A 24,596-nucleotide genomic window follows, 5' to 3' on the forward strand; every position below is an offset into this window, starting at 1 on the left:
ACCCTCTTACATCTCTGCTTTAGAGAAAGCAACATACTTGGCTTCATTTTCATCAATGGTATAAGGCATGACTACTTAAGTAGAACCAAAAATCATGTCTCAAGTTTGAAATACACAAGCCTACTTTTAAAATTAATGTACTACAGTTACCAAAAGGACAGCAGCCAGAACAGACTTTGAGTATTAGACAGAATATTTAGACTTTGAGTATAGACAGAATAGACTTTAATAGAAAATGCTTTTGTTCATAGGAATTCACCATCATTCCCTCTACTATTGCCCATACATATTACTATATAATAGCCCACTTCATATAGTACCTATCAGTATTGAATTTACTGATAGGTAAAATGGGCAGTGGAAAATCTTTCATGATAAGCCATGTCAGTGAATAACAATTTGTCCAAAATCTTCCTTTTATATAATCCAAATTCCTGCACGTCACAGTTCATGTCCTATAGGAACTTAAATTTAAAGATCAACTGCAGAAGAAAAAAAATACTTAGGCACACAATAAACAATGTAGACACTGAAAGAACCCATGGAAACATGGCTTCAGAAGTGCTTCAAGTTAGTGAACTGAAAGCCAACAAGTATTAAATATTATACATATTACTACATTTATTATGGCAGCATTCATTCATTCCCTGATACGATAATGGTGTATCTCTACTTGTATCTTCCACAGCAATGGAGTACTGAGAGGTGAAGGCAAAACAAAATACAAAAACTGCTATTTCAGAGTAAATTCTAATTTATTGGCCTCCACTCACTAAAGTTTTGGAAGTTACCTGAACAAAGAAATAAAGGAATCATAATTTGCTTAGAAAGTTGAAAGGTGAAATTGAGATTAGATGAAAGAAGGAAAAAAAATTAATGGGTGTGAAAGAAATGAGAAGTGAGGTGAGGCTCGAAGTCATCACTTATTCAGAAGATTATGAGTAAGCCTGTCAAAAGACCAAATTATAAAAATGTTTTATTTCTTCCAAATATGAGTGTCAACTCAAAAGCAAGGCCAACAAAGTTACACTGTAGGAGTACTTAATAAAGTTTCTGATAAATAGGTTAAAATATGAAAATTATATTTAAAAAGTTGTTCCTAAAATTCTAAGACTTTGGTCTTAGTTGTGCAACTTTTAAAATCTCCTAAATCACAATTCTGTTTATTAGCACAGTAAACCTCATCTCCCATTATTCCTAGATTATACACCATAGCAATATTTAGTATCTGTCTCCCCCAAAATGCATCACATTCTTTCATGATTTGAGCATTCTCTCAGATTGTTCCATTGGCACAGATGCCCTTCCACCCCTTCTCTTGGAAGATGCCACCACGGCTCCAGAAAGCTCATGTCGATGAAGTTAGGCCCCTGCCGCCGTGCTTCTGTGATGCCCTATGCCCATCTCCATCTTAACGTTCCCCTTACCATTTTGAAATGATCTATTTTCATGTCTGACCCTTTTCACTGCATTGCTGGCTCCTTGGCTGTAAGAAATCACTTTTTATTTGCTGCCTGGCACATAGTGGGCACTCAATGATGCTGTGTTAATACTGAACACCGTGTTCACAGCTGTGAACACAGTTTCACAGCTGGAGCTAAAATTAAATTCCATTTAGCCAGGGCTGAAATATCACAAATGTCTCTTCAGAGGTATCTGTTTTGAAGAGCTTTACCATATACCTAACATAGTAGAGGTTCATTTTAAGACTCTGATTTTTTATTTTTGGAGTCAAAGTATTAGGTAAAGATGGGATGAGAAAAAAGGTCAGACCATATTTGCTAAGGGCATCAAGAATAATAGCTCAGGTGGTCAGGCCAATGAGAAGAGGATTTGGAAGAAAAGTCACCAAGGCTTTCTCTACACCTGAGACATGAAGTTTAAAAACCCCAACCAGCCTACTTTACTAGTCCAGATTCTCATCTAGGAAGTTACAACCTACTTCACAAAAAAAGTGATCTGGGTAACACAGACATTTTTTTCAGTCCTTGGGATTTTCCCAGCCACTCACAGCTCTTAAGAAAATAAACCTACCCAAGTGGAGGTTGTACAAATTGTCACATTTGCCTGGGGAGCCAGGATAAAAGAGCACTCCATCAGGTTTCTTGTACCTCCCACGCAGAGTGCTGAGAGAAGCCTTGGATTCTAAGGATAAGGTTAACAGCTGATAGAGGAAAGCCACCTATAAAGCGCTGCTTTATAGGTGGCTTTATAAAGTGGGATTGGCCGAAGGGCTAAAATCCCTGGAGAGGCTGCCAAGATTTTTCCTGTCTTATTCAACTTTGAATATCCAATGACTAAAATAAAGCTGAACACCCTAAAGATGGCAAATAAACGTGTAGGGAAAGACAGAGGGAAGGATGAAGGAAAGGAAGGGGGGCTGGTTGCTTTCTGCTGTCTCTTCTTTCTGGCTGTGCCACCAACCCTCATTTCTATGAAGCTTGCAAGGCTTCACTCCCTGGCCGCTGCTTCACCTTAATGGTGGCTCTCTGGAGGGGTGTCTCTCAAGGCTTCGAAAGGACTAAAAACCATCCTCGTACCTGACCTTTATTTGTCTTCTGGGGCCACATCTTCCATGCCTAGGAATCCTCCCTGCTCCTCACTTCCTTTTCACTGACATCTTGCTCCCCGGTGCATTTTGTTCCACTTCTCAGACCTGCTTGCATTTCTCTCCTTGTGTTTTTCTCCCATCTGGTTATCTTTTCCTTCCAGTTTCTCTCTACAGACACAGGATCTGATGTCATTCTAAAGAGACTGCTACAACTCATCATATGTAGACTCTTCTCCTTTCCCCCACTGTGATTCTAACAATATCATAGGGAGGTTGAAATTCCCGGTTTCATTTTGCTTACTACCATCTATTCCCAGTTCTCTTATTCCAGCATTTGCTTGAGCAATCATGGGAGGACCTCACTAGTGTGGTTTTTCAAAAAGCAGGTGTTCCTAATTTAAAGTACCTAATGCAAAAAGCTGATAATAGAACACAGAATCATCCAATTTAGAGCCTAAAACATTATGCTAAATATCACTGTAGCAGAGAAAGCAAAGCAGTGGTAACAATGGGAGAACTCTGCATAAATATATGCAGCACCATGGCTCTGGCCAAGTAATGAAGGCACAGGGAGAATGGGGCTGAGGGGAGAGCAGACTCCAGGGAGCAAAACAAGAAAGACCATGAAAACAAAGGAAGTAACTGTAAGGCGAGTGCAGGCTGCTTGTGGCCAGGGCGCAAGCTCTCTGTGGACAGGGTCATGGAGCACATGGTGGGGTGGAGTAGAGGTGGAACAACTCCAGAGGCAGGGTCCAGAAAAGTTTACCACTCTGACACCACCCAAATCTCCCACAGGCAAAGATCTCTAGTAGCCAAGAATTTGCTTCAGTCAAATCAACTCTGGAAAGCTGATTGCTAAGACAAGAACTAGGTAATTTCTAAGTGAACATTTAGGGAGGAAAATAAGTGGGTATATGAGAATACGTCTGTCTAGTCTCAAGTACTTTTTTGGCTATTTGAGCAATTACTACAGGCAGAGTTTACCATTTCTTGTGATTCTCCAACTGCCATTATTTGTTGTGTCATTAGTCCTTCTCTACATGTATGTTAATTTTCTGCCTGGTTCACAGGATTTTTTTTTTTTTAACCTATTAGAAGCTATGTATAGGAATGCAGCCACCTAACAATGAAAACGCACATACAAATAATAAACCTAAATACATACACACTCTCTCTCTCTCTCTCTCTTTCTCCAGAGAAACCCATCTTGGGGAAAGGAGCCCAGATTTATCCTCCAGGATGTCAAGAAAGGATGGTGTAAAAAGTTTATAATCCTGGGTCTCAGTTCACAACCCGGGGACTTTCTAACCGTTAGAAGGTGTATGTTCTTCCTAACAGAACTTCTGTGGGGAAAACTACATAAAGAATAATATTTATATCATATAGAAACAGATTCTGTTCAAATGTTTGAAATAGCTTAATTTTGAATTCACATTTTTACATACAAAGTGTATGTCCTCCCTCCTCACTCTCTTCCCCTGACCAGCTAATCTCAGAATGGTCCCAGTCCTTATGAACTCGGCACTATCAAGGCCCCTCAGATCAGGGCTGACTGCACAGGGCAAGGTGCTGCAAGGGACAAAGCTGTTATGAAGTATTCATCTTCTGCACTAAGATCATCAGGGCCCTCTTCCGGAAGACTTTACCTGGGACAGGTAAAGTCTGCGAAGTAAAGTCTGGTAAAATAAAGGACCTGATTTGTTCTGAAGATCAAAAATATGCCACTACAAAATCTTTAAAAGCAAGGTTTGCGTACGTAACAAATAAACCTGATTTGTATTTACAGACAAATGTACAGCATGTCTTATTGTGGAACATGCTCACTGTATTGAGAGTAAGAGATCAGGTAAAACAGTAGGTGAGAAGAAAGACTAGGAAGCATTTGGAAAATAATTCCAAAGTAGATCTTCCTAATTTGTAAAAATGTGAATTTTCTTTATTAACACCTAAATTCAAAGGACATTCTAGAAAAAGAGGCCCTGTCAAATATCCATTCAATAATTACTGCATTTCATAATGACAACAGGAAGAGCTTTAAATACATCTTTAAAATGACCCTTTAAATACCTTACAGCATAAATTCTCTCCAATTTAAGCAGGAATGGCAGTGAATCATCAACCAACCTTCCACAACTATTTAAAGCAGCAGGCAATTAAAAAGAACACAAGGACCGGCGTCACTCAGAAATTGACATGCCTCAACCAGGCAGCAGGAGAGGCAGTGAGGGCCTTAGAAACGGCTGGCACTTCCATGCTGCAAAGCCCAGCACAAGTGTGAAAGAGAGGTGGTTACAATTTGCATGCTGAGGTCAAAGTGACATTAACAAAGGCCAACATTTACAATGTTTCCTAAATTTGGTATCCAGACTAACCTTTCTACAACCAAATCCTCACCTTTTCTTATTTTATTTAATTCTGCAGCAAATTTTGTAAACTGAGGGGAAAAAATGGTAATATCCTCAGTAATTTAGTAATTCCCTGAGATTTTATATCAGTTAAGTGCTCTCAAATACAAGGACTGTTTAAGCAATCAAATCCACTTGCAAGAAATCAGAACAAATGTCTACTTAAAGTCTAACAATTTTCCAGCAGATGTTATGGAAAAGTTTGAGCCACAACAGACAGATATACAGACTGTGAGCACCATGGCTATGGATGGATAAGTCAAAAAGGAAAAAATCTCAGAAAATTAATTATGATCATCCATATAGGCCATAGAACATATCACAATTTAGCATCTAATTATAAATATGAAAAAGACATAGTAATTAAGTTACTCCCTATCAAATTAACTGGTTTAAATTACCTTAAAATTAGTTTTGTTTTACATATATTAACCACAAGAATGTTTCCCCACCATTCTACAACCATTCAAATAATGAAATAAAATAAAATCCTCATAAAATTTATTCTTCTAACTTTCAATTTAATTATCCTACATAAGCTTCTAGATGCTAACTAATTTAGTAATATACTATCATAAGACTTCAGAAAAGTTCTACCCAATGGCATTTTTCCCCCAGTGGCAGTTTGAAACAATAAGCTTAGCTTCAATGCAGATGCATGGGTTGAATCCAAGAAACCTGTTTTTGGAAATCCTGCCTGCCAGGTCATGGCTTACAGGTGAGGCTGAAGATGACTGATGTGACAGCTGGGCAGGTCCAGTTTTCAGAGCCATAGCAAGAACAGAAGGTAGCCTTTTTTTTGTAGACTGATAGTCTGGACACGAGGATGATGGTGTACTCAGTTCATATGTAATTCACCTGCTTCTCAAATAAACTGAATACTGTCTTAGATTTGCTTTTTCAAAAACGCATTGTGTGTTGTTTTTAAATTACATCAACGGACAGTGGGCTTCCCAGAGAATGGAATGGTGGCAGTTTGTCAGCTCTGTATTGCCAAGGAAAATATTTGGCTGCATATAGGGTTTCCTGAGAGCAAGTTAGTACACGACCTCAATCTTTTCCAAGCTTATCATAATGCCGTAAGGCTATGCTGATTCAGCAAAGCAATCCATAATCACTTGCAAAATGCCCTGCTTCACAGGGATGTTATGAGACTTAATAAAATAATGCAAGTGAAGCACTCTGAGCTCTACAGAAGAAAGGCAGGAAGTAATAATATTATTCTGCATTTATAATGACAAGCAGTCTTACAATGGCAAAAATCTAATAGACCTGTTCACAAATTACAAATAAAAACTAGCTTAAATAATTTAATATAATTGTACAACAAAAAAATCTGAAATCATTTCAGTCTGAAAAGTGGAATGAACAGACTTCATAAGGCTAAGTCAAAATGAAAAGAAATAGACAAATTTCTACTAAACAGAAAGATTATATCGCTTTGTGAGAGAATAGAAATGGAATCAAACTTACAAGAAAGAAAGGTCTATTTTATTAAAATTATTTTGTGGCATTGCTGTTATGAATTAAATTTAGTTATATTTCTATGGCTTTCTTACTAATAAATTTTAAATCAAAGTCAGTATTAACAGTAATAAAATTTCTTCAGTTATCAATGATAAAACTGATTTAACTCTCGGTAGAATAAAACATGAATACTTTACCAAATGTACATTGTTTCTTTTCAAAAAATTAAAATAATGCTGGATTTTCTTTCTTTTCTTTTCTTTCTTTCTTCCTTTTTTGCCAACAGCATTTGTCTTATGGATGGGAAATGCCTATTTCTTTTTCCTCCGGACACGCCCAGCCAAAGGAACACGATGCATTAAATTCCACTTCATTTGCGGTGTCTCTATCAGAGCTGGCCAGGTTGAAGTGGCATTGCTAGGCTCTTAGGTGCCACTGACTGTACTGGATAGTGACGGGCCTTCTTGGTTCAGCAGATGCCATTTTCTCAAGGAAATCTCAGAATTTCAGGGGATCCAAGCTGTTTACCCTCTGTGCTTCCACAACATGTCCATAATATCATTTACTGTATCATATAAATCATCTTATTTGATCTAGATCTCAGAATCCCCTCAAGATTGTCCAGTCTCTGAGCCAGAAATTACGTTTTTCATCTGTGTATCTCCATCCACCAAGCAACTGCTGACCCATGTAGACACCATGTAGACCCAAGTGACCCACACTCTGGAGAAAACACTGTTTCCCTCAAGTGGGCTGAGCAGGCTGTACAGCACCAACTTCAAGCACATGGGACAAGGAATTTTACTCTCTAATTTTCATTTGTAATTTTGTTTTAGAGAAGTAGTAGTTTATGTTTTCTTTTTTAAAAATACATGATATTAGATGGTAGAAATGCAAAGATGAAAAAGACAAGCTCTGCCTCTTATAGGGTTTAAGGCGCACTGCCATGGTTAAGCCAAGTGCTGAAATGGGGTTAGTGGATTATCGTGATTAAAGTGTTAGGGATTTATGAACAAAAGAAAAATTAAAATTTGAAATTTGTGAATTCATAAGTATTAAAAAGGTTTTTCTTTATTTAGCTAGAAGACTCCACTTGTTTGGAGAGTACAGGAAACAGCATTGATCTGGATGCTGGATAAAGAAAGACTCTAATTATCTAAGATTTTCACTAAGAATGCTTTCATCAGAGAATGAACATAGCAAAGCTGATTACTTAACTCAAAATAAACTTCCATCAACACACTAGGAACAATACATACACCTCAGGATGCTAACAGGGCCTAATTAGTTCTCTGAAGTATAACAGCTCAAAAAAACTTTTGGAAAATAAAAAAAAAATGTAAAGATTAATAATCTTTTATATTATCCTCTCAGGATAAATCCAATTGCCAAGGAAATTAGACTTACAAATCTCAAAAATTCAGGCTAAGAACATACCCTGCAGGAATAAAAATAAGTTTGTTAATTTTTCAAAACTAAACCCAGTTAAGTGGTAGACTTAGAGAAAAACCTACAATCATGGAACTACAAAAGCATCTATACAAAGAGGAGTTATACTATCTGTCCTTTCTAAAGAAACTATGAGTCACTAAGTCAGGAATGGAACTAAAATTCATTGGTATTTAGATCTTTGCTCTCACGTATCCGAATATGGATTGGGAGCTCAATTAAAACCTTGATTTCTAAAAACAGAGAGGGTTTAGTAGAGTATATGAAAGTAGCTAAGGGGCTCTTCAGACGAATTACTTTAATCAACTATTTATAAGAAGGAAAGTAAGGCCTGGTGTGATGGCTCATGCCTATAATCCCAGAACTTTGGGAGGCTGAGGCGGGTGGATCACCTGAGGTCAGGAGTTCGAGACCAGCCTGGCCAACATGGCAAAACCCTGTCTCTACTAAAAATACATAAAAAATTTAGCTGAGCGTGGTGGTGGACGCCTGTAATCCCAGCTACTTGGGAGGGTGAGGCAGGAGAATTACTTGAACCCAGGAGGCAAAGGTTGCAGTAAGCTAAGATCACCTGGGTGATGGAGTGAGAATCTGTCTCCAAAAAAAAAAAAAGGAAAGTAAAAGAAAGTTGGAAGAAGATGAACTTCAAATGACTACATTATAAATGAGAAAAATCAGGGGAATGGGAGTCTAAAAATCAAGGATCATTTGTGGAGGATACTTTGGTAAGGGAGCTAAAAGCAGTGGACCTAACAGCAAGAAAACTGAGAAGCTGGTAGTTACATGACTTTGACACAAGAACATCTGATACTGCAGGTCTTTACAAACACTGACACCAGGTCCATAAACTTTCAGCTTCATCATGAATGACTTCTCCCACTTGCACTCCAAGGGTCATTTCAAAAAAAGTTACATTGTTCATCATTTGTGTACTTTAAAAAAATATGAAAATAGTCTTATTGTGTCCCGTAGCAAGGAATGGGCAGGGAATATATTCTTACAATTCTGAATGACTACTATAACGAATAGACAGAAATCAAAGATAAAACTTCTATCAATTTGAAGCCACTGAAGTAGTAAACAAAAACTCAAATGTCCACCTGGTTAGCCAGGTAATGTGCAATCACTTCAGTACTGAAATAATGCCAGTCAAAAGACAGACAGGGTGGATTTCTATCCACCCCTCAAGCTGCACACATAGCCTCACCCACATTTCCTAGTCCCCCCACTTAGAATATCCTCTGGCATAGGGAGCTCCTAGAAAATTAGACTGAGTTTTCCTCTGAAGAGATGAACCTTACATTAATTCTTCATGTAATAAAAGACTCATCATTTACCTATACAGTGGCCTTTGTCCCTAAGAAAAGGAGGAAGAGAGAGGGAGGGAGAGGGAGAAAGAGATACACAAATGGGATATGTTTTTATAGAAGTGAGAGAGACCCATGAGAATCTCCTGTGAGATTAAAAGAGATAAACTGAGGGGTTTCTAAGGACTGAAAAGGCCAGGGACGGTGGCTCATGTCTGTAATCCCAGAACTTTGGGAGGCCGAGGTGGGTAGATCACCTGAGCTCAGGAGTTTGAGACCAGCCTGGCCAACATGGCGAAACCCCATCTCTACTAAAAATACAAAAATTAGCTGGCTATGGTGGAAGGCGCCTGTAATCCCAGTTACTTGGGGAGGCTGAGGCAGGATAACCGCTTGAACCTGGGAGGGAGAGGCTGCAGTGAGCTGAGATCGTGCCACTGCACTCCAGCCTGGGCGAGAGAGTGAGAATCCGTCTCAAAAAACAAAAATAAAAACAAAAAATAAAGACTGAAGACAACATGGGAGAGTTGAAACCAAGCTTTACATATATTTCAAAGAATACATTTCCAATTGTATCTGTATCTGGAATACTATTTAGTAGGAGTTTTTAAGATTTGCTGAAAGTTTGTGACTTTTCCCTTGTTATTTTACTTTGTTATTACAGTAACAATCCTTAATCCTCAAAGAGTTGAGCATTTGCTTCAGGGACAACTGTACATAAAAACCTGAATTTTGTGCTACAGTGGACCAGAGGAGGGGAAAAAAAACAAAGTGATGGCTAGAGGAAGACAGCAGAATGGGAAGCAAGTGACTTACGAAGTAAAGGAAGGAACTTTGCCAGAGTCTTAGAAGAGTTACTCTGCTAGCCTGAGCCGCTGGTAGCTCCTGGCTTCCAGCCTGTGCACACACCTGTGACTGGACAACCCCACCACCCACAGGCCTGCCCCTCTGCTCCTAAGAGTCTTGAGTGGAGGCCTGGAAAGGGAGGAGCCAGGACACTACCAGGGCAGAAAGGAAGGAAGAGGCAACCACGCTCCAGGCTTCTCCAGAAATCCAGAACAGATCTTCCCAAGAAATATACAGATGTGTTGATCAATTAGCCTCTATAGTATCCCTCCTTGTAATAAACATTGGGTCAGTGGTTCCCACCTTTTGGGGTAAGAGGGCTCTTTTTAACATCAATAAAAATGGAGACCTGGCCAAGAATGGTGGCTCATGCCTATAATCCCAGCACTTTGGGAGGCGGAGGCGGGCAGATCACGAGGTCAGGAGTTTGAGACAAGCCTGACCAACATGGTGAAAACTCGTCACTACTAAAAATAAGAAAATTAGCCGGGCATGGTGGCGCATGTCTGTAATCCCAGCTACTCAGGAGGCTGAGGCAGGAGAATTGCTTGAACCTAGGAGGCAGAGGTTGCAGTGAGCCGAGATTGCACCACTGCACTCCAGCCTGGGCGACAGAGCAAGACTCTATTAAAAAAAAAAAAAAAAAAAAAAAATGGAGACCCATAGGACAATATCATCTTGAAAATGATATACAACATGAACAGGTTACAATAAGTTTAGTAATGCTTCTAAAAGAACTATCTATCACTACACCATCAAAGCTATATGCACCACACAGATTAAGAACTTCTCTAGTTAGATGCAATATTGATAACAATAGGCCTTATGGAGCTGGTCCAATAATCTAATCACCAAAATTTGCATTGGTTTGATAGAAAATACCTCCCATTCTGAACAATTAACTTATAGTTAAATCTCAGAAAAAGAAAAGGTTTAAAGGTTAAAAGTTCTCTTTCTTTCTTAAGAAAGCATGGAAGTGAGGGGGAAAAAAGACTCCCAAATGCAATCACACAAGGTGTATACTCCCATATTATCTAAGAGACAAAAATATGTAACAATTTCTGATCTTTGACAATTCAGCTAACAATATTCCAAATAAAATGTACTATGTGTAATTTTTCCCCTAATCTGACATAAAGGATCTACAAATTAAAGATGGTCTATCAGAGGAAAAAAGCTTTTAAGAAATTGAGTTTAATCATGTCAATCCGAAAAGAGCTTGCTTCTTTTCCTCTTCTGTTTCCTCCCATCAGATATAACAAAATGAATACACCACTTGGAATCTTACAGAATGGTGGTATGCACATGCCCATCTAATGTAGACAGGCTTAAATAAGAAATCACCACTGCTCTGAGAACCACTTCAGGCCTAAAGAAATAGAGGATACAGGCTCCCCAAAATGGCCTCAGAGTTCTGTAATGTTTGCTATCTGGTGTTAACTGGCAGTGGAAAGGCATCTCAGTGATGAACGTTATGGGAAGCAGCACCACGCTGATATTGGCATTATTTATTTTACTCTTCTTCCACAGACAAAATTTCTTACTTCCAAAAAAGACAGCTCCAACAGGACTCTAAATCTATTACAGATATCAAGGTTCTAACACTGGAAGAGCAGAATCCAAGTCCGTTTTAAATGAACAACTTTTCTCTGCTGTGTATTTTTTCTGTGACTATGTTGAATTGGGGTTTTCTTTTGTACAAAATAACAGAAATGAGAAACATAGGCAAAGACGCAATTTCATATCTAAAATTTTAAGTGTAAATATTTGAAATCTAATAAATTCATTTTCTAGGTGGAAGTTCAGATTTTACATTCTTTTCCAGAACACAAGTTAAAACACACTCCATACGGTCTTGTATATAGCTAAGCACTCTTGGCCCTCAGATTACATTCCTTCATTTTTGATCAATGATGCAATGAATACTGGGGTGGTCACAGTGACTATCAGCAAAGTCTGTTTTGCTGCCAACATACTTCCCGAAATGGGAGAGGACACCTTAACAAGGCCAGTGTTGCTTATCTAGAGGTTACACCGCACAAGTTAAGATGGACAGATCTTATGATGGACAACAGAACATTCACTCTGACAGAAAAATTCCTCATCTGCTCACATAGGGGTACAAAATGAATGTTCTAAAACAAGCCTGGTATCCAATTTTCTGGCTAAATACCAAGAAGTCTTTTTTGGTCTAGAGAGCAACTTTCTGTTTTTCTGGGCTCTTTTATCATCTTTTTTTTTTTTTTTTTGCCTGACAGGAAAAGCTGACCTGCCTTGAAAGTGTGCATCATCTTCTGAAATAGGGATCTGCAAAAAATATTCTTCCTAGTAAACTAAAACTCGGTGTCTCTGTGTTTCAAGTAACAGCTGATACCATGCTTACCCAATTGACTCCTAACAACCTTCTTCCAAATGGCAGACAAAGCCAAGAGTAAACAGCTGGGTAACAGGTTTAATTGTCTTTCCACTTCACTGGGAGACAGTGGATGTGGAGCTAGGTAGAGATCTAGACTTCAATGCTAGTCCTACCACTTATTAGCTGTGTGACTCTAGGAAAGTCTAGAGTCTAGACCCAAACCTAGGTTCTTCTTCTGTAAAATGGAGATAATAACTCAACTTACCTACAGGGAGCGTTGCAAGGCTGAAATGAGATGACGTATGAAAGAGCAGTGCCTGGCACCAAGTCAGCACTCTGTATGTGTGAGTTCTCATTTCACTGTAGCAGCTGACCCTTTTGCTTTTGACAGAGTATATGTGACAGACTTTGCTAGTACATAAGGATGGATCCACATTTTGTAGGGCCCGGAGCTTAATTAGAGGGAAGGGTGTCTCTTTAAGAGTACAAAATTGAGTATAAAAGTGAATATTTACATAGAATGAGAAAAAAGCTGTAAACACTAGAGTGCTGAACAAGATTCAAATTTCTTCTTCTGAGAACTCTGTAGATAATAATCTGAAATGCTTCTGAAGAAGTGCTTCCTGATTGAAATGTGGGGTCCTATCTAGAACACTCTACAGCTCCTGGCACATATAGGAGCCCATACAAGTAAGGGGTCCTGAAGCTTAAGCTTTGTCAGCCTAGAGGGAATTCTGCCTCTGAAAGTGTACAATATAAAATTTTCACTTAATTATTTTTATGTCATTCATCTGGCTTTTAGCTTGTAAAATTAATTACATCTTATGTTCTATATTTTATCTTTGCAAGCAGATTGTTAGACCAAAGTTCTTGATATTTACAAGTCTCTTAAATATAAATGGTCATACAGGAATCACTGTTTCATCCGATGATCCCCGGTGGCTACAGAAATCCCACGTTCCATTTCATCCTGCTACACTGCTTACAACTTTCTTCCCAATAGCTGCTTCACCACATTCCTTTCAGTGGAAAGAGACCAATTCATTCCCACCCCAAACACCTTGTGGTCACATCTCCTTGGGCTCCACACCACGCCAAACTACAGCCACCTGTGAGATGAGTGGACCAGAAGGAACAGCATTATAGGGGACATCATTCATTGAACCCCATATTTTATGTTCCTTTTAAGACAACAGAAAGGCATGAGTGCTCTGAATACAGAGCAGCAGTATTCAGACAGTGTTCACGGCCATGAGAAATTCTTGCATCTGGAGGAGGAAGAATAATAATAACCTTTCGTGGCTGGGCGTGGTGGCTCACGCCTGTAATCCCAGCACGTTGGGAGGCCGAGGAGGGCAGATCACGACGTCAGCAGTTCGAGACCAGCCTGGACAACATGGCGAAACCCCGTCTCCACTAAAGATACAAAAATTAGCCGGGCATAGTGGTGCACGTCTGTATCTCAGCTACTTGGGAGGCTGAGGTACGAGAATCACTTGAACCTGGAAGGCAGAGGTTGCAGTGAGCTGAGATCACACCACTGCACTCCAGCCTGGGCAACAGGGCTAGACTCTGTCTCAAAAAAATAAAAAATAAAAATAAAAAATAACCTTTCCTTTTTTCTCTTCACCTTTGATGGATATACATTGGCGATGAAAGTCTGGTTAGAAATGCTTAGATGTGCAGAACATACAGGACCCTGGCTTAGAGACAGTTATGATCTAAAGGTGCTGTTTGCTATAGTGCTTCCTTAACCTATAATGCCTCAGAGGCCTTGACTACAGCCTCCATAAGATTTAAGGTATTTAATGAAACCACATCTAACTCAAATTATCAAAATCTCTTTTCTGAACAATATGTGTTAAAACTACCTCTAAAAAACTATCTCTAAAGACACAGCAATAACTATTACAAATCTTTATTTTCATTTTGAATGTGTTGCTTTTGGAATTTCTCTGTGGAACAACATTTTCTGTCTTAATAAACAAAGGCAAAGTTGAAGACATGACAACCAATCTCAGGTAGGTAATGGAATGCGGAGGTAGAAAGATCACAGGCTGCAGAATAACCAGACTGCGCTTTGGGTTCTAGTTTGTCACTGACTAGTTTTAAGGCCTCAACCTTACTACTGTTTTTGTATATCAGTTTCCTTATCTATGAAACATAGGCAATAATTCCAATCCTGAGGCAGTCTCACAGATCTATTCTATGGACAGAGTATAGAATGCAGTAGGCGTCTAAATGGGATGAGGTAGCTGAAAACAGTACGTATGAATGTATTTACATGACATTCTCTTAACACTGCTAAAGAAAAAAGTATAGTTAAGTAGCCCTGGATACAAGGACTTTTGATTCTTAGTATTAGACTTTATTTAAACATTACCCATATGGTGAACTTCAATATACTCCTGGAGATCAAAAAACGTTTTGCTTCCTACCTTCTCGTATCCCACTTTCCTTTATATCACTACATATCTACATCAACCTATCAATCATAGTACTTACTAATTTGCTATAATTACTTCTTCTTTTCCTTAGATCCAGGTATCAGCTTTATTACCTATTAAATGCAGGCATAGGCCAAGCTGGACCCCCACTGGCCTCCCTTGAGGGTGGGTCCCTACGTCAGGGAGGGTGAGGGACATATGCTGAGGAGCAGCTATTCTAAAAAAGCTTTAACAATTTCTTTGTTGTCTGCACAGCCTGAGAGCCCCACGACAACAGGGACAGTGCTTTACAGCTCTTTATATTCCTGATGGCTAGTACAGTGTTTGAACATAGAAGATATCTGGCAAATGTGTCCTGAACGTAAGTATGAATTAATAAGAAATCACCATGTTTAAGTATAATTATGGCATGTTCCCTGGTCATTTGGTCATTTCCAGACCATATCATTGGAATTTATTTTAAACTGACACAGTAGTTAATGAAAGTCCTTAAATGTGTTTTCTTCATTGTTCTATTCATACCTTCTTAAAGCAGCTGAAGAAAACCTTGGATTTCTTGATGCTTTCACATTTTCTCTAAAAGTGTTTTTTTTTTTTTTTAAAAAAAAGACAAGGCTTTTCTCTGTCACCCAGGCCAGAGTGCAATGGCTCAAGTGATCCTCCCAGCTCAGCCTCTTGAGTAGCTAGAACTACAGGTACACACCACCATGCCCATTTAATTTTTTTTTATTTTTGTAGGGAGAGGATCTCACTATGTTGCCCAGGCTGGTCTCAAACTCCTGGCCTCAAGTGATCCTCCTGCCTTGGCCTCCCAAAGTGTTGGAATAATAGGTGTGAGTCATGGCATCTGGCTTTTTGTTCATTATGTATAAATGCTTATTAAGTATCTCTTATGTACAAGACAGGTAAAAGGGTATAAAAATTATTAAGATAAGGTTCCTCCACAAAAGAGCTGTCATGGTAATGGCAATAGGGAGTTTTTTGTGTTTTGTTGTTGTTTTCAGTTTAAACTATACTACAAGCCAAAATGATGTATATATTTGATATAAAAGTGGCACACAAGCTGTGCAGTTATGAGTTAAAGAGTAATTAAGGCTGGAGGTCTGCCTAGAAGTACGATGGCTAGAAAGAGAAGAGCAGGAGACAGCCCGGAAGGTACACTGGGACCAGCCGGCAAAGGGCCTTGAATACCATGGGAAGGCATTTTCCTTCGTCCTGCAGGCAGGGAGACTCACTGGAGGCTCAGGAGTTACACAGCCAATATATTTTTAGAAAGTTAATGGTGATAGCAGCGGGGATGGATTATAGAAGGTAAAGAAGCAGAGATGAGTTAAGGTGAGAAAAGATGTCTTAAATTAGAGTGCTGAAAATAAACATGGGAAAAAAGGGTTATATATCACAGAATACGGTGAGGAACTGACAGAGCTGACTAAACTGGCTGATTGTGGGGAAGGAAGAGGTAAAAGAGAAGGTGGCTGGAACTGAGGTTTCCAGCCTCGGTAAGGACAAAACAGGTGTTCAGCGCATGGTGGTTACACACACTGAGATAGAGCACAGAAAAAAGGATGAGGCAGTCTTTTCAGAAGGCAGAGGAGAAAACAGGTTTGGTTTTATCAATTTAAGGCACCTGTGGAACACCCCTGTGGATGTCTAATGGTAGCTGGCAATGTGGACGGACAGTATAACTGTAAGATGGGGGCTGTGGGGAGGGACTCGCCGAGTATCTGTGCAATGAAAGATGAGGGAAAGGTCAAGGGCAGATTTACCTTGACAGTCAGCACAGATATAAGCAATAGTTAAAACTCATTAAAGAAGGAATTTTATTTGGGAAGAAAAAAGGGCCAAGGTTTAGATGAGGAAGAAAAGCCAGTGAATGAGGATGAATGTGGTACAGCTCAAAAGTAGAAAGGGGTGAGGTGCAGTGGCTCATGCCTGTAATTCCAGCACTTTGGGAGGCTGAGGTGGGAGGATCACCTGAGGTCAGGAGTTCAAGGCCAGCCTGACCAACATGATGAAACCCTGTCTCTACTAAAAATACAAAAAAAATTACCTGGGTGTGGTGGTGGGTGCCTGTAATCCCAGCTACTCAGGAGGCTGAGGCAGGAGAATTGCTTGAACCCAGGAGGTGGAGGTTGCAGAGAGCCAAGATTGCGCCACTGCACTCTAGCCTGGGTGTCAGAGTGAGACTCCATCTCAAAAAAAAAAAAAAGTAGAGAGGGATGGTCAACAGAGACAGCTACCAGAGAAGCTAGGCAGGCAGATGGGAAGAAGAGCTGCCACCTGTGATCAACAAGAGTCGCTGCAGACAGTCCAGGGAGCAGTGTCAGTGAGGGGCACACAGGCCAGAGTTTAGGTGCTGAACAGTAACCAGGAGTGTAACTTCCTTCATTTTGTAAGAAATTTGGCAATAAAGAGAAGAAGAAAGAGCAAACAGTATGGTGAGAAGAAAACCATTATAAGGAGGCAGAACTCAGATCTTTCTTGGTCCCAGGCCACATCCTGCCATTTCCCTATTCACTCCTCTGTTAGCTGTAGGCTAATTACATCCATTGACAGCCAACTAGGCAAGAATTTGCTAAAAGAAGCATCTTTAATACTCACGCTATCAGGATTTTTCATACCTCTATATAATGTATACAGTCAGCCTCCTGTATCCATGGGTTCTGCATTGGTGGATTCAACCAACCACAGATTGAAAATATTCGGGAAAAGATGGATGGTCTGTACCAAACATGAACAAGCTTTTTTTTTTTTTTCCCCTTGTCATTATTCCCTAAACAATACACTATAACAACTATTTATATAGCATTTACATTGTTTTACATATTATATAATAAGTAATCTACAGATGATTTAAAGTAAACAGGAGGATGTGCATAGGTTATACACAAATACTATACCACTTTATATCAGGGACATAAGCATCCAAGGATTTTGGTATCCCTGGGGGTCCTGGAACCAATCCCCCATGGATTCAGAGGGGTGACTGTACAAAATATGTATATTTATTTATAAGGTACATGTACATACCTCTGTTAATTGGAGTTAAATATTATGGGTCCTGGTTTATCTATTCATTTCTAAGCTGAAAGGCAAGAGACCAACCACCTTCCATGAAGCCCAAGCAAGATCACTTCCTAAGGCATACAGCCTTACTGCCTTACTCTAGGGATGGATTTGGCACTGTAATTTACTGATCTGTGGCCTCTCTCTCCTACTGCTCAACTCCAGCTCCATGAAGAAGGCATTCATTAAGGGTTTCCTGACTGACAAAATCAATGTGTAATTCTGACTCACCACTACCTATCCCTAGTCAGGTGACACAACTGAAGCAACAATAATTGCTACAACATGGATAAACCTTAAGGACATTACACTAAGTGAAATGAGCCAGTCACAGAAGGGCAAATATTACATGATTCTACTTATACAAGGTAAGTATAATAGTTAAATTCATAGAAGATGAACAGTAGTGATGGTTACACAAAAATGTGAATGTAAGGCCAGGTGTGGTGGTGCATGCCTGTAATCATCCCAGCACTTTGGGAGGCCGAGGTGGGAGGATTGCTTCAGCTCAGGAGTTCAAGACCAGCCTGTGCAACACAGCGAGAACTCATCACTACCAAAAAAGTCAAGTGTGGTGGTATGCACCTGTGGTCCTAGCTACTTAGGAGGCTGAGGTGGGAGAATCACTTGAGCCCAGGAAGTCAAGGGGCTGCAGTGAGCCATGATTACACCACTGCACTCCAGCCTGGGTAAAAGGGTGAGACCCTGCCTCAAAAAAAAAAAAAAAGTAAAGTGAATTGACTTAATGCCACTGAATTGCACATTTAAAGATGGTAAATTTTATGTTATGAATATTTACCGCAACAAAAAAGGTCAAATTCAATTCTCAGGTTAAAGGATAATTGGTATTTAGAGTCTTTAAATCAATAAGCATTACAAGCAGAACTGCAATTCTTGTAATTTTGTGAAGTATCCTCTACAGTCACATTCATAGAAAATCTCTTAACAAAATATGAACCAGAATCTGACACGCTGATAAACACACCTCTGGAGTAAAAGCTGGACTAGCAATGATAATCTCCAAGTCCAGAACTGCAGGTCAACTTTTTAGCAGACTTTGCACTCATGACAACACCTAGGCTGTAAGAGGCTCCATTTCTTACCTATAAAGCTGAGGTGAAGAACACTATTACTGTTGCCCTGGAGTTATTACCTTACAAATCTCAGGGATGGGGATAAGAGGATAAAAACACAAGCTCCTACACTGATTACCAGGGATAAATGACTCAGTAATTAACAAAAGGTGAACATTTTGTAAGAAGAAATGAATGAAAATATTTCAGAGTGAGCAGCAGTAATAAAAGGAGGAAAGAACTGGAAGTGAGTGCCTCTATTCTGCCCATGCTCAAACTACAGATAGGACAGCCATTACACTTCTTCCTTCCCTGTAACCTGTATAGGAAGTCTAATGTAGCAAAAAGCTTCAGCCCAAGAAATACTCTTTAGGGGAACATGAGAAACGATTGAAATGAGGCAAAATGTCCAGAAAGGAGATGTCAATGCCATGGTGGTTTTCTCTCATTCTCCTATTGACTTCGAATCTGCCTCAAAGAATCCTCCTTCCTGTACCTTAGAATCTTCCCACTCCCATTTTCTTGGCCTATGATCATGTTTAGTGCCCTAGATTATTCAGTGATAAATGTTACGATACTTGACTATAGAAGGCATTCTGTGATGCAATTTAGTATTAGATCCTTATTCTTTTCAAAACATCTCCTTGGAAAAGATGTTCAACATCACTATTCAGCAGGAAAATGCGAATGAAAACCACAATGAGATATCACCTCACACCTATTAAGGACAGCCACTATCAAAACAACCCCTAGAGAGTAAGTGTTGGTGAGAGTATGGGAAAACGGGAAGTCTTGCACACTGGTGGTGGAATTGTAAAACGATACATCCATTACAGAAGACACTATGGAGGCTCCTTGAAAATTTAAATGCAGAATTACCATGTATAAGCCAGTAATCTCACTTGTGGGTATATACCCAAAAGAACTGAAAACAGGATCTCAAAGAGATATTTGCATCCCCATGTTAATTGCAGCATTTTATTCATAACAGCCAAGATATGGAAGCAATCTATATGTACATCAATGGATAAATGAATAAAGAAAATGTGGTATATAACACAGTAGAATTTTATTCAGGCTTAAAAAAAGAAGGAAATCCAGTCACATGCCACAAAATGGATGAACCTTGAGGACATTAAGGCCATGTGAAACAACCCCAATCACAAAAAGACAAATACTGCCTTGTTTTATTAATATAAGGTATCCGAAGTAGTCAAACTAGCAGAACTAGAAACTAGAATGGTGATTGTCATGGGCAGGGAAACAGACTTGCTGTTTACTGGGAACAGAGTTTTACTCATGCAAGATGAAGTTCTAGAGATCCATTGTACAACACTGTGCATACAGTTAACAATATTGTAATTTACACCTAAAAACTGGTAAGAAAGTCAATTTATTTTATGTGTTTATTTACTGCCTCACCCACAAATTCACCAATCAAAAAAAAGTCTCCTTGGAAGGACCAATGAAAATAGTTGCAAGGGCTGGGCGCGGTAGCTCATGCTTATAATCCCAGGACTTTGGGAGGCTGAGGTGGGCGGATCACGAGATCAAGAGATCAATTGGTGGCTCACGCCTGTAATCCCAGCACTTTGGGAGGCTGAGGCGGGTGGATCACGAGGTCAAAAGATCGAGACCATTCCGGCCAACACGGTGAAACCCCATCTCAACTAAAAATACAAAAATTAGCTGGGCATGATGGCACGCGCCTGTAGTCCCAGCTAATCAGGAGGCTGACGCTGAAGAATCACTTGAACCTGGGAGGCGGAGGTTGCAGTGAGCCGAGATCGCACCACTGCACTCCAGGCTGGCGATAGAACAAGACTCCGTCTCCAAAAAAAAAAAAAAAAAAAAAAAAGAAAAAGAAAAAGGAAATAGTTGCATGTGTAATTTATTACGGTATAATCCATATCAGTCTGAAAATACTTAAGTCTAAAGTCCATAAAAATAGTCATAGCTCCCTCTCCCTTCTTCTACCAGTACAACAGATTTTTAAAATAGGATCGTGCTTTTTGATTTGTTTTTAAAAAAACAAACCCAAAACAAACATCCATGAAAAATGTACTTTACTATAATCCCAGCTACTTAAGAGGCTGAGGTGGGAGGATCACTTGAACTCAGAAGTTTGAATCAAACCTGGGCAACACTGCAAGACCTCATCTGAAAAAAAAAAGAAATAAGAAAGAAAGAAACAGAAAAACATACTTTAAACTAAGCTAACCAGTGAATGACAATAATAAATAGTGGTATTTGTGCTGTTATATCTTTTGTTTATTTCTATGTTTAAACTCTTCTCCCTACCACAGCACAAATATTTAATTCATTTCTCAAAAATTGGCATCATTCTTCAAACTAAAAGAATGAATTAAATGTAAACATCAGCTCACAGAAATTTAAATGTACCCGGCAAATTCTTACATATGAGTTATTTCAAAACCAATATATCTAATATCCACACAGCACTAACATAAAATGTGAATGTGCATTCTATATTATATATTCTAGTCTAAAACAATATGTCTATTTAAAACATTAGGGAAAATATTCCATGGTAATTAAAGTTCCTAATAAAAAATTATAAAATACTTTTCATAGGATTCCTTTTTTTTTTTTTTTTTTTAAAGATGAGGTCTCGCTCTATCACCCATGAGTGCAGTGGTGCAATCTTGGCTCACGCGACCTCTGCTTCCAGGGTTCAAGCGATTCTTCTGCCTCAGCCTCCTGAGTAGCTGGGATTACAGGCGTGTGCCACCATGCCCGGCTAATTTTTGTATTTTTAGTAGAAACAGGGTTTCACCATGTTGGCCAGGACGGTCTCGAACTCCTGACCTCAAGTGATCCGCCCACCTCAGCCTCCCAAAGTGCTGGGATTACAGGCATAAGCCACCATGACCGGCAAATAGGATTTCAAAATATATTCTAGTCGACAAGCTGTGAGGATTCTTCATCCTTACAAAAACAAACAGGGCTCCAGCTATGCTTATCAGAATCTAAGAGAGTTAATAGTTCACCACCAATTGTTTTATAAAGATGTTAATGCACTATCAGGAGGCAAACAAAAATATTGTAAATAATATTTCTCACAAGATAGGTTGTAATCTGTAATCCTTGTGCAAGGACGGGAATATATTCACTCAATTACTAGAATACAAATGTTATGTTCTTAAATTTAGGGCAGTATTTTCTCCTGATATAAAACCATTACACAAGGCTGAATAAAGGCCAGGAAATCAGAAAAATCCAACAAATATTTATTTTAAATAAACTAAGAACAAACATCGTACTCAAAACAGCTGCAGGTGGCTGGGTGCGGCAGCTAACGCCTGTAATCCCAGCACTTTGGGAGGCCAAGTGGGGCAGATTACCTGAGCTCAGGAGTTCAAGACCAGCCTGGGCAACATGGTGAAACCCCGTCTCTACTAAAAATGCAAAAATTAGCCAGGCGTGGTGGTGCATGCCTGTAGTGGTGCACACCTATAATCCCAGCTACTCAGAAGGATGAGGCACAAGAATCGCTTGAACCTGGGAGGCAGAGGTTGCAGGGAGCGGAGATTGCACCATTGCACTCTGGCCCAGAAGACAGAGCAAGACCTTATCTCAAAAAAAGAACTGCTGCAGGTCCAAGGGTTAGGTAGATAATACAACCTCTGCCATCAAGAAATCTGTCATTCAATGGGTGAAGAAAAAGTGAAGTACCTAAAACACTAAACAAACACTAAACAGAGTAAGATCAGACAGTACAACAAATGTCAAAGAAGATGAATTCATATTTGTTTGGAGATTAGAACGTGTTTTGTGAAAAAAAAGCAGTGTTTGAGATGGGCCTTGCAGAATGAACAGTAGGAATGTAATGGGAATAGACAGAAACAGGAAAAGCAGTATTTTGGATAGGGAGGAAAGAATACAAATAATCACACAAAAGTGAAAAAGCACAAGTATGTGACGTATGTGTCAGCAACAATAAGTAGTCTAGGGTAATGGGCTTTGGGTATACGTACTGATGAAACGAGCCACAAGAATACAGCAGTAGGCCAAACTGGTCAGACCCGAGGTCTTGGTGAAGCCCCCTTGCCACTGGACCTTCTACTATCATCCACCCAGCCTGTCACTATACACTACAAATGCAGAATAGCTGTGATACTCCATCAGGATGGCCTACTAAAGGTGAGCAGATGTCAACCAGCTGAGAGGGGAAAAAAAAAAAGAGGCATTCCCAAACAGAAGACCCAGAAGGAAGAAACCACAAAGTGAGAGCCTGAGCCACTGTATGTCATGCGGAGGAGATGCAAGTGCAAAGAGGTTGTGGGTTGGAGCAAGGGAGAATATGGCAGGACTGGAGACAAATCACAGGGGAACTAGTCTTCTATGGTGAGGGTTCTTCTTTTGGACTTTGTCACAGACTCCACTAGCAGTCACTGAAGTCGGGGCAAATGATCAACCTGGCTCCCTCAAAGAGGATCTTAAGGAGTACCTTTAGCAGATTCTTGTGGAGGAATGGCCGAGTATTACTCCCCTGGGCACAATGGCACATACTATGCCCCAGCAATCAAAGTGGTAGAAGCACGTAGCATACTGATTCACCTCCCCCACCCTCTGACAAGTACAAGGGAGGGCTGAGCAGCCAGGAAACATGTGGGCACTCTTCACTAAAGCTGGGGTGGGAGTAGGACTGAAGGTAAGAACTGGCAGCTAGTGGGCTCAGCCCAAGGGCTCTTATCTACAAATGTGCCCGCAGTGTCACAATATGACTCTGCATTAAGTCATTAGTGACAATGTCATAAGGAACTATAAACTAAGATATTATATTTAAGAATTTCTCTATCTTGGTGTTTGAACCTGCACGTGGGTACTTCTGAGTGTACTTTCCATCTTCCTCTCTCTCTGTCCAGCTCTCTGTCATTGTGAGTCTCTCTCACTGTCTTTCACCTCTGTCATTCCCCCTCTTCATTTCCTCCTGCTCCTTCTAAGTCTATTTAAATTATAAAAATAAATGAAAGCTTATTTATAAAACAAAATTTATTTCTTATTGATGAATGAGAAATTTTATAGTTTTCCAGCATTTGTTTTAACTTCATTTTTTCTTGTTGTTTCATTAGTTATGCACCTCTCCCCCTCTACATTAAGAACTTTTAAAAATCCAAATTATCTCCCATTCCAAATATAGAGTATCTCTAGAGTCTGGAGAGGATGGTAGATGACTTCAAGCCAGCTCTGCTGAAGATGGTTAGAGGTCTCTCATTTAATGTTACCCTCTCCAAATTCCAATATTGCTTACTGTACTGGGCTTACTACTCTCCTATCTAGCTCTGACTTGCCCTTTTCAGCCTCAAATCCAACCAAGTGCTTCCATACATCTTATTCTACAGTCTGACCTGGCACACACCGCATGCCACTGAGCACTCAGGCTCCTCTACTTCCTGTGTGGAATGCCTCTCCTCACACCCAGCTCTGACTTTTTTACCTATTAAAATCTTACTTTTACAGCAAGACCCAGTTCAAGTTTATTGTCCTCCTTGAAGCCTGTGCCAGCTTCTTTAATAATCAACAGGCTTCTTTAATAATCACATTCCTTTCCATTGTCCCCTACAGTTCCACAGCTAGTGGTCTGAAAGCTGATTTTCCCCCAAAT

General features: G+C 39.7%; 1 protein-coding gene across 33 annotated transcripts in view; it reads right to left on the bottom strand.

Annotated features, from left to right (window-relative positions):
• Positions 1-24,596, bottom strand: part of NCOA2 (nuclear receptor coactivator 2) — a 296,302-nt gene that overhangs the window by 73,924 nt on the left and 197,782 nt on the right. The window contains exon 1 of one of the 33 annotated variants that reach the window (XR_010127230.1): positions 2,541-2,672. The exons of the other annotated variants lie outside the window; for them this stretch is intronic. The gene's annotated coding sequence lies outside the window, so the exon portion shown is untranslated. Of the gene's footprint in view, positions 1-2,540; positions 2,673-24,596 lie in introns of those variants that run through there. 33 annotated transcript variants of the gene reach the window in all.

Source organism: Pongo pygmaeus, chromosome 7 (genome assembly GCF_028885625.2).
Source record: "Pongo pygmaeus isolate AG05252 chromosome 7, NHGRI_mPonPyg2-v2.0_pri, whole genome shotgun sequence".
In the NCBI taxonomy this organism is placed as follows: Eukaryota; Metazoa; Chordata; class Mammalia; order Primates; family Hominidae; genus Pongo; species Pongo pygmaeus.